At 42.2% G+C, this 9,491-nt stretch overlaps 1 protein-coding gene across 1 annotated transcript in view; it reads right to left on the reverse strand.

The window, feature by feature from the left end:
* Lrrc8c (leucine rich repeat containing 8 VRAC subunit C) overlaps positions 1–5,619 on the reverse strand; it is a 95,063-nt gene extending 89,444 nt beyond the window's left edge. The window contains exon 1 of the mRNA XM_076863544.1: positions 5,302–5,619. The gene's annotated coding sequence lies outside the window, so the exon portion shown is untranslated. The remainder of the gene's footprint in view (positions 1–5,301) is intronic.
* Between the last annotated feature and the right edge of the window lie 3,872 nt (positions 5,620–9,491).

A 9,491-nucleotide genomic window follows, 5' to 3' on the forward strand; every position in this document is an offset into this window, starting at 1 on the left:
TTGGAGCAAAAACGTTTGGTTTAACCAAACTAACTTTCCTCTTTGTTCTACCTCTATCTCTGGCAATGGGAATAGCTTTGGTTCTTCTGAGTCTTTAGAAAGTTTCTTTAAACAATGTCTAACTCTCCTAAACTTCCTTGTTGCAAACTATTTTGGTTATCTGAAACATTTTCAGTTACCTCCCTAAGCTTTAAAACAGCTTTCTTACGACTGATATTTGAGTTTTGCTAAACTTTCTGAACCCATGTTTCAGTTCCTCTATCAACAGTCATTCAGTTCTACAGTCTACAGAATCACACTTTCAAAAGGATATCCATCCAGGATGTGGGGTATAGCTCAGTGGTACTGCATATGCTCAGCATGTGTAAGGTCCTGGGTTCCATCCCCAGCACCCAAAACCAAGCCAAACCAAATAATAACAACAAACCCATCCAACACCAGAAAATGTTCTTAAGTTTGCTCCTAAAACACTTCTAAGTAGATAGTTGTTTTTGTTGTTGTTTTCGTGTCTGATATTTAAAAAGACCATACTCATTCTCTACTTTTTAATAATTAAGATATTTTCAATATATTCCTGAAAATTACCTATTTTAGATGAAGCTCTGAGAGGTACCCTCTTGTCCTTCTATGCTAACCTTGGGAGCAACAGGGAGTATACTCATGTGCCAGATGTGTAAGGCTATATTAGTTTGTCTCCTTCCTTGCCCTGCCTGATGCATGTCTCTTTCCTATTTTAATAGTAAAGGAATGGTCAATATCTAGCAGGTCTCAATCATACAGTATTTTGGTCATACTTCATTTCTTCTGCCTCTTCGTTTTTATTTATTCCAGCCCTAACTGTGGTGAGACTGTCTGGGTCTTCCTTCTACTTATGCTAATTCTCTCCTCAAGGTCATTTCTGGCTGTAGCCTCCCCATTGGGCCACAATTAGTCCTACTTCCAACTAAACTGGTTTGAAATCTTCCTGGCTTATCATCTCAAGCTTCCTTCCTCTCAGGTAAAGTCAGTTCCTAATTTAAAAAATCCACCTGGACCATTACCCTTCTACACTGCCAAAGTCCTCAAATATTGAAGTACTTAATATATTTGCAACCTAAGGTTTTTTTAAAAAAATAACTTTATTTAATTTATTTTTTTAATGTGATGCTGAGGATCAAACCCGGTGTCTCACACATGCTAGGCAAGTGCTCTACCACTGAGCCACAACCCCAGTCCTTAATATGGTTTTTATATCACACTTGGAGCAATTTATTAATGAAATTTTCCTATCTGCTGTGGCGCCTAGTGGCCTAGTGGCCTTAAGAACCATGGCCTCCTAAGAAATGTAATGTCAGTTAAACTAGCGGAAAAGGCTGAAAGGAACAAACTTCAAAGTGATGAGGAAAGTGTCACTAACAATCATGTAATAGAAACAAATAATTTGGGTATGTTTCCTAATTATTTTAGGATCTCTTTCAAAACATATGATTTGTTTTTCATTCGGGAAATAAAAATCTTTGAAGTGCAGTCCCATGTAAAGAATATAAAGAAATAGTGAAATGTCCCTAACCTTAGTTTTATATACTATACTTCTTGGGAAAATAGCTTGAAAAAAATATTTTTTAAAAGCATGAGGATATGTGTTATTTGAATTAGAAATACACTAAAGATTCAGAGGGAGGCATATGGACTCAGGAAGGAGGTGGAGTTTAGGCTGTGCTTTGAAGATGCAGAATTTCAGCTAGCAGGGGTGTGGTCAAGGGTGAGGTGTGAAGGGGGCAGATACTGCCATTGTCTGGTGCCTTGAGTGATAAGCAAGGCTGAGAATCAGGAAAGGCAGAAAACAGGAAGTGTGTTTGCCAAAACATACAGATTCCTGTCACTGAAATATTGCTAGTAAAGTTCTAAAAAATATGCAATGTTGGGCAAAGGAAAAACTACAAAAGGGCAGTATATATTTCTAATTCAAGACTACAAAAAAGGATGTGATTCAAAACTTAAAGATACTAAAATCTGATATAGACTTCAGTACAGCTGTATAAAGAAGGAATATGTGCTTTGCATGTGTAATTACATTTATTCCACACAACAACCAGCTATGTAGGTTTTATTAATTCCATTACACATGAGGAAAGGAAAACCAGGGCTTACAGAAGTTCAATAATGTAAGCTCCTTTGTATTCCTGCTAGGCAATTGAAGCAAAATATGATAGCAGCTATCCCTTTAATAATCCTATCTTGAGGATACCCTTTTTACTCCATGCCAATGATTTATACCTTTTTAAAAAAGTAAATGGATTCAAGAACATCTCCATAGTAATGTCACCCTCATTGGTTGTAATAAGCTTTCATGAGTGGTGCAGGAATGGAGATATCGCCAACACTCCAGGTATGACGTGTGAACTCTTGGGAGTAAGACCCTCTTTTCCATGTTGAAGACAATAGCTGATGGGCAGGAGTGAATAGTCCATTAGGCCAAGTTTTAATTCATTCATTTAATAGAAATCTGTGGCAAGAACATAGATTTTTGAAATAAATGGCTCTGACTAAAAATTAGAGTCCTGCTGTATACTAGATACATGCAAAACCTTGGACAAATTACTTTCTCAACCTCTGTTTCCTCATATAGACATTATGTCAAGTCAACAATAAATTAAGGTAGGAATAATAAGAGCCTTTGGATACTGAGAAAAAAGTGTATCATTAAGACTAAAGAGGCAGGGCCTGGTGGTGCACAACTGTAATCCTGGTGACTCCAGAGGTTGAAACAGCATGATCTCAAGTTCCAGGCCAGCCTGGGCAACTTAGTAAGATCTTGTCTCACAATCAAAAATAAAAAGGGTTGGGGTTGTAGCTCAGTGGTACAGGACCAGGGGTGGGAGGAAAACAACAATAACAACAAAAACAAAACAAAACAAAAAACTAAGGATGTTTGTCCTCATTAGGCATTAACTTAGCTCTAAGGTGTTTGGAAAGTCACAAACTGAGCTCCTTTCTTCTGTAAAATGTGAATGGCCATCCATTCTAGGGGTTTGTTATAAGAATCAGAGATAATGTGTTAGGGACTTGGAGCAGCCAGACTATATTGTATAGCAATACATCATATAAAAAATCATTAACACCTGCTTGCCAAAATAAGGTATAGTTTCCATTTCATTTCTTTTTAAACTTAGGCTTTATTCTAAATGCACTGGTGACTATAACTTAATAATACTATACACTATTGAAAAGTCACAACAGGGCTGGGGCTGTAGCTCAGCAGGAGAGCACTTGCCTGGTATGTGTGAAGCACTGCGTTTGATCCTCAGCATCACATAAAAATAAATAAATAAAAGTATTCTGTCCATCTACAACTAAATTTTTTTTTAAAAAAGTGATAACAATAATTTGGCAAAAATTGAAACTCAGGAATTAAAACAGTTCTAATTTTGTCCCTTTTGTTGTTTATAACTCTCATTTTTAAAGATAAACTTCATATAAGTGAAAAAAATATTCATTTCTCTTACAGCACTTAATGTAACTGGAAGCATTCCCTTAAAAACATTACATAAGCACCTCATTAATTGAACAAATTCATTAAATAAAACTAATAATCACTTCATTAAATATTAATAAAGATATTAATTAAATTTGAAAACAGACTAGCATCACTAACAAAATTATCAAAACTTCACTAGTAAGAAAATTGTTATCTGTGCTTACTGTCTTCTATACAATCACTGGGTTGTTGGATCCTATCTATTGTGAACCATACAAAGTATCCACCTTGACATCTGTTCCCCCATCCTTCCTAAAGAAAACAAATAGACCCCAGGACAAGACAGAATTTAAGTTAGTCATTCCACAGGAAAGCAAATCTGTTTTACACCTTTGGCCTTTCCTATTTAAGCAGTCACAAGAAATGCAAATATCAAAGATTAGAACTGTATAAATCTAATCTGTTATCTTAATCCACACATCCAATATGGTTTATGAATCTGAGCAAATTCTGTCAAGTTCAGGCTACATTTTGGGTTTTCTACAAATCATTAGAAAATAAAGAGAACTTATACATGTATAAGACTGACCACGCTGTCGGTTTTGCAGTGTTGGGACAACAGAGAGAATTACCTTTCCAGGCTGAAGCCTTATCTGCTTTAGGAAACCACCACATCCCTGTCCAGAAATGTGACCGTTTGTTAAGGCTACATTTCTTGTACTACTGAAGTCTTCTAAGAAGTATGTGACTAAAATGGAACTGCGATTTCCTCTACCCATTCCTCTCTCCTCTGAGGTTGTGTTAAATAGGGTAATTCAAACCTCCCTCTGCCAAATGCCGGCACTCCTACGAAGATTGATTGGTTCTTATTTTTTACTTTGAGGAGGATGGTAACCTGAAAATGTTCCTAATTGGTTTGCTGGGAGTTTGAAATACTTAAGGAATTTGAAACCTAGTGAAGTTTGGCCCTCAGATATATCCGCATAAGGATGTGGATTAAGTGCCTGGCTAGATACTGCAAACTCAGGTACTGTGCGAGGTTTTAAAGAAACTGTTTGAAATCTGATGTACAGGGGCAGGCGTGGGTGGGGGTGGGAAGAATTGGTTGAGCAAGAAAAGAAAGGCATTAGCATCTAGAGAGCACAACCTGGAGTTGCTAACTCCATCCCTAACCACCTCCTTGCTGGGAGCTAGCTGAAAAGAGGCAGATAAAGAAGGCTCAGTTCGGGGTGAGGGAGAAGCAACGGTCCTGGTCTCAATCGCTGGCCTAAACACCTGGGTTTTGGGGCCCGCCGGATCCCGTGAAGCCCCTCTCCGGTCTCTGGTACTGCAGGTGAGCGGACAGTGCTCTCTTGTTCCCTACAAAGACCTTCAAATTCCCCTCCACACCCCCCAAAGTGCTAACTTTAGAGGCTCTAGGATGGCAAGGAGAGAAAAGACCAGAAAGGGCAGGTCCCCGGGGAATCAGGGATCTTCCAGGTAGGAAAGAAAGAGGACGGATCGCGTTTTTTCCCCTCATGTGTCCCCACTCCCCCCGCCACCCGCAGAACCTGCTGTGGCCGCGCTGCGCTTGGCGCCAGGCTGGGGTTCCTCGTGCGGACGCCGGTGCTAGCGTGAGATGGGTGGGGTAGGGGTTGTCGGGTTCCTAAGCAGTAGAACCGAGGGTTCCAGGCACGGCACGCTGGGCAGGCGACCCCATTCTGCTTGTTCCAGGGCCAGGAGAAGGCAGAAAAGCAAGCAAGGCAGGGAGGGCGAGTCCTAGCTCCGGCTCTCCTAGCGGAACGAGCCCGGTGGCCCTCTGCGGGCCGCCCCTCTCCATCCCTCCACGGTTCCCCCGCCCTTACCTCTGGGTGCTACGGTGTCGGCTCGAGAGTGTGCTGGGGAGCGGTGAGCTATCTCCGGGCCGGGCTCAGCGGCGGCCAGCGACGGCGGGGTCGCCCGCGGGACCGCTGCTCATGGCTTGTCGCGCCCGGAGCGCTGCAGCCGCGGCCACCGCGGCGCCTTCCTCCTAGTCCTCTTCGCGGGCTCCGAGCCGGGACGCAGCTAACGCCCCAGCCCTGCAGCCCTCCTCCTCTGCGCCTCCCCGGCCACGGACGGAGCCGCCTCCAGCGCCGCCCCGCGTGTAGCCGGGCCAGCGGCAGCCAGCGCCGCCCAGCGCCCGGCCCCGGGGTCGCCGCCGCCGCCCGCCGAGCCGATTCCGCGGTGCCAGCCCCGCTGTGACGCAGGCAGCAGTGCCCGGGAACTTCCTCCCCTGCAGAGACCACCCCGTGCCCGCAGCCTGCCAGTGAAGATTGCCGCCGGCCGCCGAGTACTTTATTCAGGACAGGAAAAGAAATTTCTCCAGCCGCTTCGAGATCGAACCACTCCGGTCTCTGAGCTGCCCACCTGGCGAGCTCTGCTGGGGGAATTGGCTGTGTCTGATATCACCTCCACTCCTCATCCCTAACAATGCGCGGAAAACCCGTGGCTTCTGTGCGCGCAGCGTTTGCTCCGTTACCGCAGCTCCTCCCTTGGGTAAGTTGGAGGCGAGCAGCCACCACTAAAAATAGCTCTTCTGGGAAATCTTCGAAAGACCGAGGTCAGGATGCAGAGAACTCCTTGGCAAAGAACGGAAGCGGGTCCCTGAAGAACAGAAGGTGGAGAGGATGGAATTACACTGAAGGAGAAAGGCAAAACTAAGTATTGCTGGACCACGAAATCGTTGAGCCCCTTGACTACCAACACTCCTTTCCAGCAGGAATCCCCATCTGCCCCACACTACCAGATGGGCTCCCAGATCTCTCAGCAGCAGGTTCTAGGGAGACTCAGTTTGAAAACTCCGCCTACAATTTCGTGTTGTGCATAAAGGAGTTGACCCAGGCACACCAAACCACCTGTTGTTTAGAGCGTATGGGGAGGGAGTTCTTCATTCGTTGATCTGAAACCTTTTTTTTCCTCCACATTCCCCGCCCCCCCCCCCCCCCCCCGCCATCCCGTCCAGTATTTTAGGATGAAAAAGCAAACTCTGACTTCTTGAAAGCTAGCAGTTCTTGCATGGAAAATCTAATGCTCAGTTTTTAAAAATGTAAGACAATAGTAAAAGTCTTCTGGGAATACTTCATCAATACCAGCTATTTTAAGAGCACCAAAAATTAAACTGTTGCTCTATCCTGGCAGTTTGAGAGAGACCCATATATGTGAGTGGAGAAATTAATAGAAAACTATTTGTCTATTTTTTCACCCCACTTCTATTTCTAAGTCAAAATGATTTTTCCCCAAAAAAGTTGTTCTCTTGGGCCTTTAACTGCTGTTTTCCTGCTCCCCTATCAAAATACTATGCTTTTTCCAATCCCGTGGAGTGACTGGATGTCCTTAGAGGAAAACAACCTTAAACCCCCTCTGGCCTTAAGAGATGACTTTAGCATCAGTCTTAATTAACCTAGAAGAAGACAAAAGCCTAGTGTGGGGCTTTCCTACTAGACAGCAGATGGAAAAAATTCCTAGAGGGTCTCTGGAGAAAAGGCAGAAGCTGACATTAGCAATTTGCTAAAAATAAAAATTTAAGTACCTTGCAAGCCACCAGCTTAATGCAGGAATAATGTTGGAATAGTTAGCTCCAACTCTGATATCTTATTTTAATTTAAATCCCCACTGAAGCAAGTGCTAATGTCATAAATCTCCCATGGAGGGCCTTATTCTTCAAGTGCTGAGTGCCCTTCCATCTTTGTTCCATTGGCACCCTGATGACAAGTTTAGGCCTCCCTGGGTTGCTCCCTTGCTACCCAGTGCCAAGGAACCACCGAACCCTAGACTTTTGACTTTGGTGAAACAGACTTAAATCCCTGTCTTTTTTTTTTTTTTTTTTTTAATGGGGTCTCACTATGTTTCCAGGCTAGTCTTGAACTGGACTCAACGGAGCTTCCTGTCTCAGCCTCTCTCCAGTGCTGGGACTACAGGCATGAGCCACCATACCCAATTTTGCTTTTCCTCTTTAACCTTAGGGAAGTTACTGCTCCTTTTTATTTTTTCCCCACACTATTATTAATACAGGTATAATACACTATTATTAATACAGCACTACAGGGTGCTGTGAGAACTAGACAATATTTTTAAAGCACCAAGAACAGTGTCAAGCATCTTAGAAACAATAAATGAGAGCAGTTATTGTACTTATTACTCTTCATTGCTCTGAAAGCAAAACAATAAAAACAGCACATTCATATCCCTTGGAGGCATGGGCTATGAATTCCCTACAAGTCAGCTCCCCTTGAGTTGCTTTCTAGTAATATTCATGTCTACTCTGCCTTCTAACAGAGGAAACGGGACAGGTCTACAAGTGCAGGCAGGTGATTCCAATGTGCATTAATGCTTGAAAGTTACTAGTCCAAAAACTAATCTGCTTAATCTACCTTTTTCTTTTATAGCATATAAACCTTAAATCTGTTGTCTTACTTCAGTCAACCTAACTTGAATCACAAATTTATCAAACACTCTTTAAATCACTGAATGAATCAGCAATTAATGAGCCAGCTTGTGTGAAATCTGGGTCTTAAAGGTGTCAGAGAAATATAAGACTTATTCCCTGGCTTTAAGGTATTTTCAGTTCATGGATGGCGGAATCTGGCATACACCAGAAATTTAAAGTTTGTATCTTCAAACTGAATGTGCATGAAATTCAAAGAAAGGAGAGGGCACTGTGGGCCAAGTGAATTGCGTAAACAGTTTCCATCTTGGCCTTTCATTTTATACCCAATTCCCCCCACACTTTTTTCAAGGATCTCAAATGCTAGGTAAGCACTGTACCGCTGAGCGACATCCCTAGTCCTGGACCCAATCCTTTAATCCAGAATTTAATGTTCTATTTGTGCTTCCAGAGTAAGTTTCCACAGTGAAAGTCCACACAGATAAAAGTTAACTGTGTATTGCTTGGTAACAAGGAGTGAAAGTGGATTTTTCTGGGCAAGGCAGGACAATGCTATGGTAAAGGGTATGGAACCATATAAATCTGGGCTCAAATTCTCTGTCTCTATCTTTGTGACCTTTAGCTTCTTAATCTTTGAGCTCCAGCTTCTTCATCTATTGGCACATAGAAACTTTTTAGGGCTGTGGTGAAACAGAATATATCTTGTAATCTGTATGAAAATGGTAAGAATATTACATTGTTTAGGCAGGACTGAGTTTCATTCCTTGAAATACAATTCAAATATCACTTTGTGAAGCCTCCTGGGGTTCCAGGCAAGTGTGGTGAATTCTGCCTTAAATTTGTACCAGAGGAGATGGTGGTGACAAAGACCTAAAAATAGGAAACTTTAAAACTTTGAATCAGATTCTTCTAAAATCAGCCACCTCCCCGCACCTACAGCAAATCAAACCTCTGTTTTAGCACTTACCAGGGTAAGTTGTCAATTATCTCTACATGTCTGCTTCACTCCCAAGTCTGTGAGCTGCTTCAGGGCAGGGACAATATCTTTATTCATGTCTGTATCCATCATCAACACCCAGCCCAGTACCTGATATTAAATATTGAAAGAATGATGTTTTAATTTCTTGTACTGATTCTTTCACTAAACTCATGTTACAGGCTGTAATTCTTTCTCATCAAGAATTTATGCTAAAAGTGTGTATTATGTATATGTATAATCTACTTAAGTTTTTTTTTAATGCTAGGATGATGATGATGATGATGATCATGATTACTTTGGTGGTTCTGGGGATTGAACTGACGGCCTTGTACATGTAAGGCAAGCACTCTACCAACAGAGCTATATCCCCAGCTCCCCTGCTAGGGTTATTCTTTAAGGTGAACCTGCTGCTCTTGATTTTCTTATTTTTGATGTCCGTTGATACTGTCTGGTAATAGTGAAAGTAAAATTTAAATTCTAAAACAAAACTACCAGCAGGATTTTACCCTGCATTCTCCACCCACCATGTGCACATCAGATCCCCAGATCATTTCTGAGCTTTGTGGGAAGGAACTAAGCTAACAGAAAACATCCTTTGTTTTAAGTTTCAGCTGTTAACATTGTTGCAACCGTTAACACTTTCTGAATTAATA

The sequence above is a fragment of the Callospermophilus lateralis genome, chromosome 7, assembly GCF_048772815.1.
Source record: "Callospermophilus lateralis isolate mCalLat2 chromosome 7, mCalLat2.hap1, whole genome shotgun sequence".
NCBI classification, from domain to species: domain Eukaryota; kingdom Metazoa; phylum Chordata; class Mammalia; order Rodentia; family Sciuridae; genus Callospermophilus; species Callospermophilus lateralis.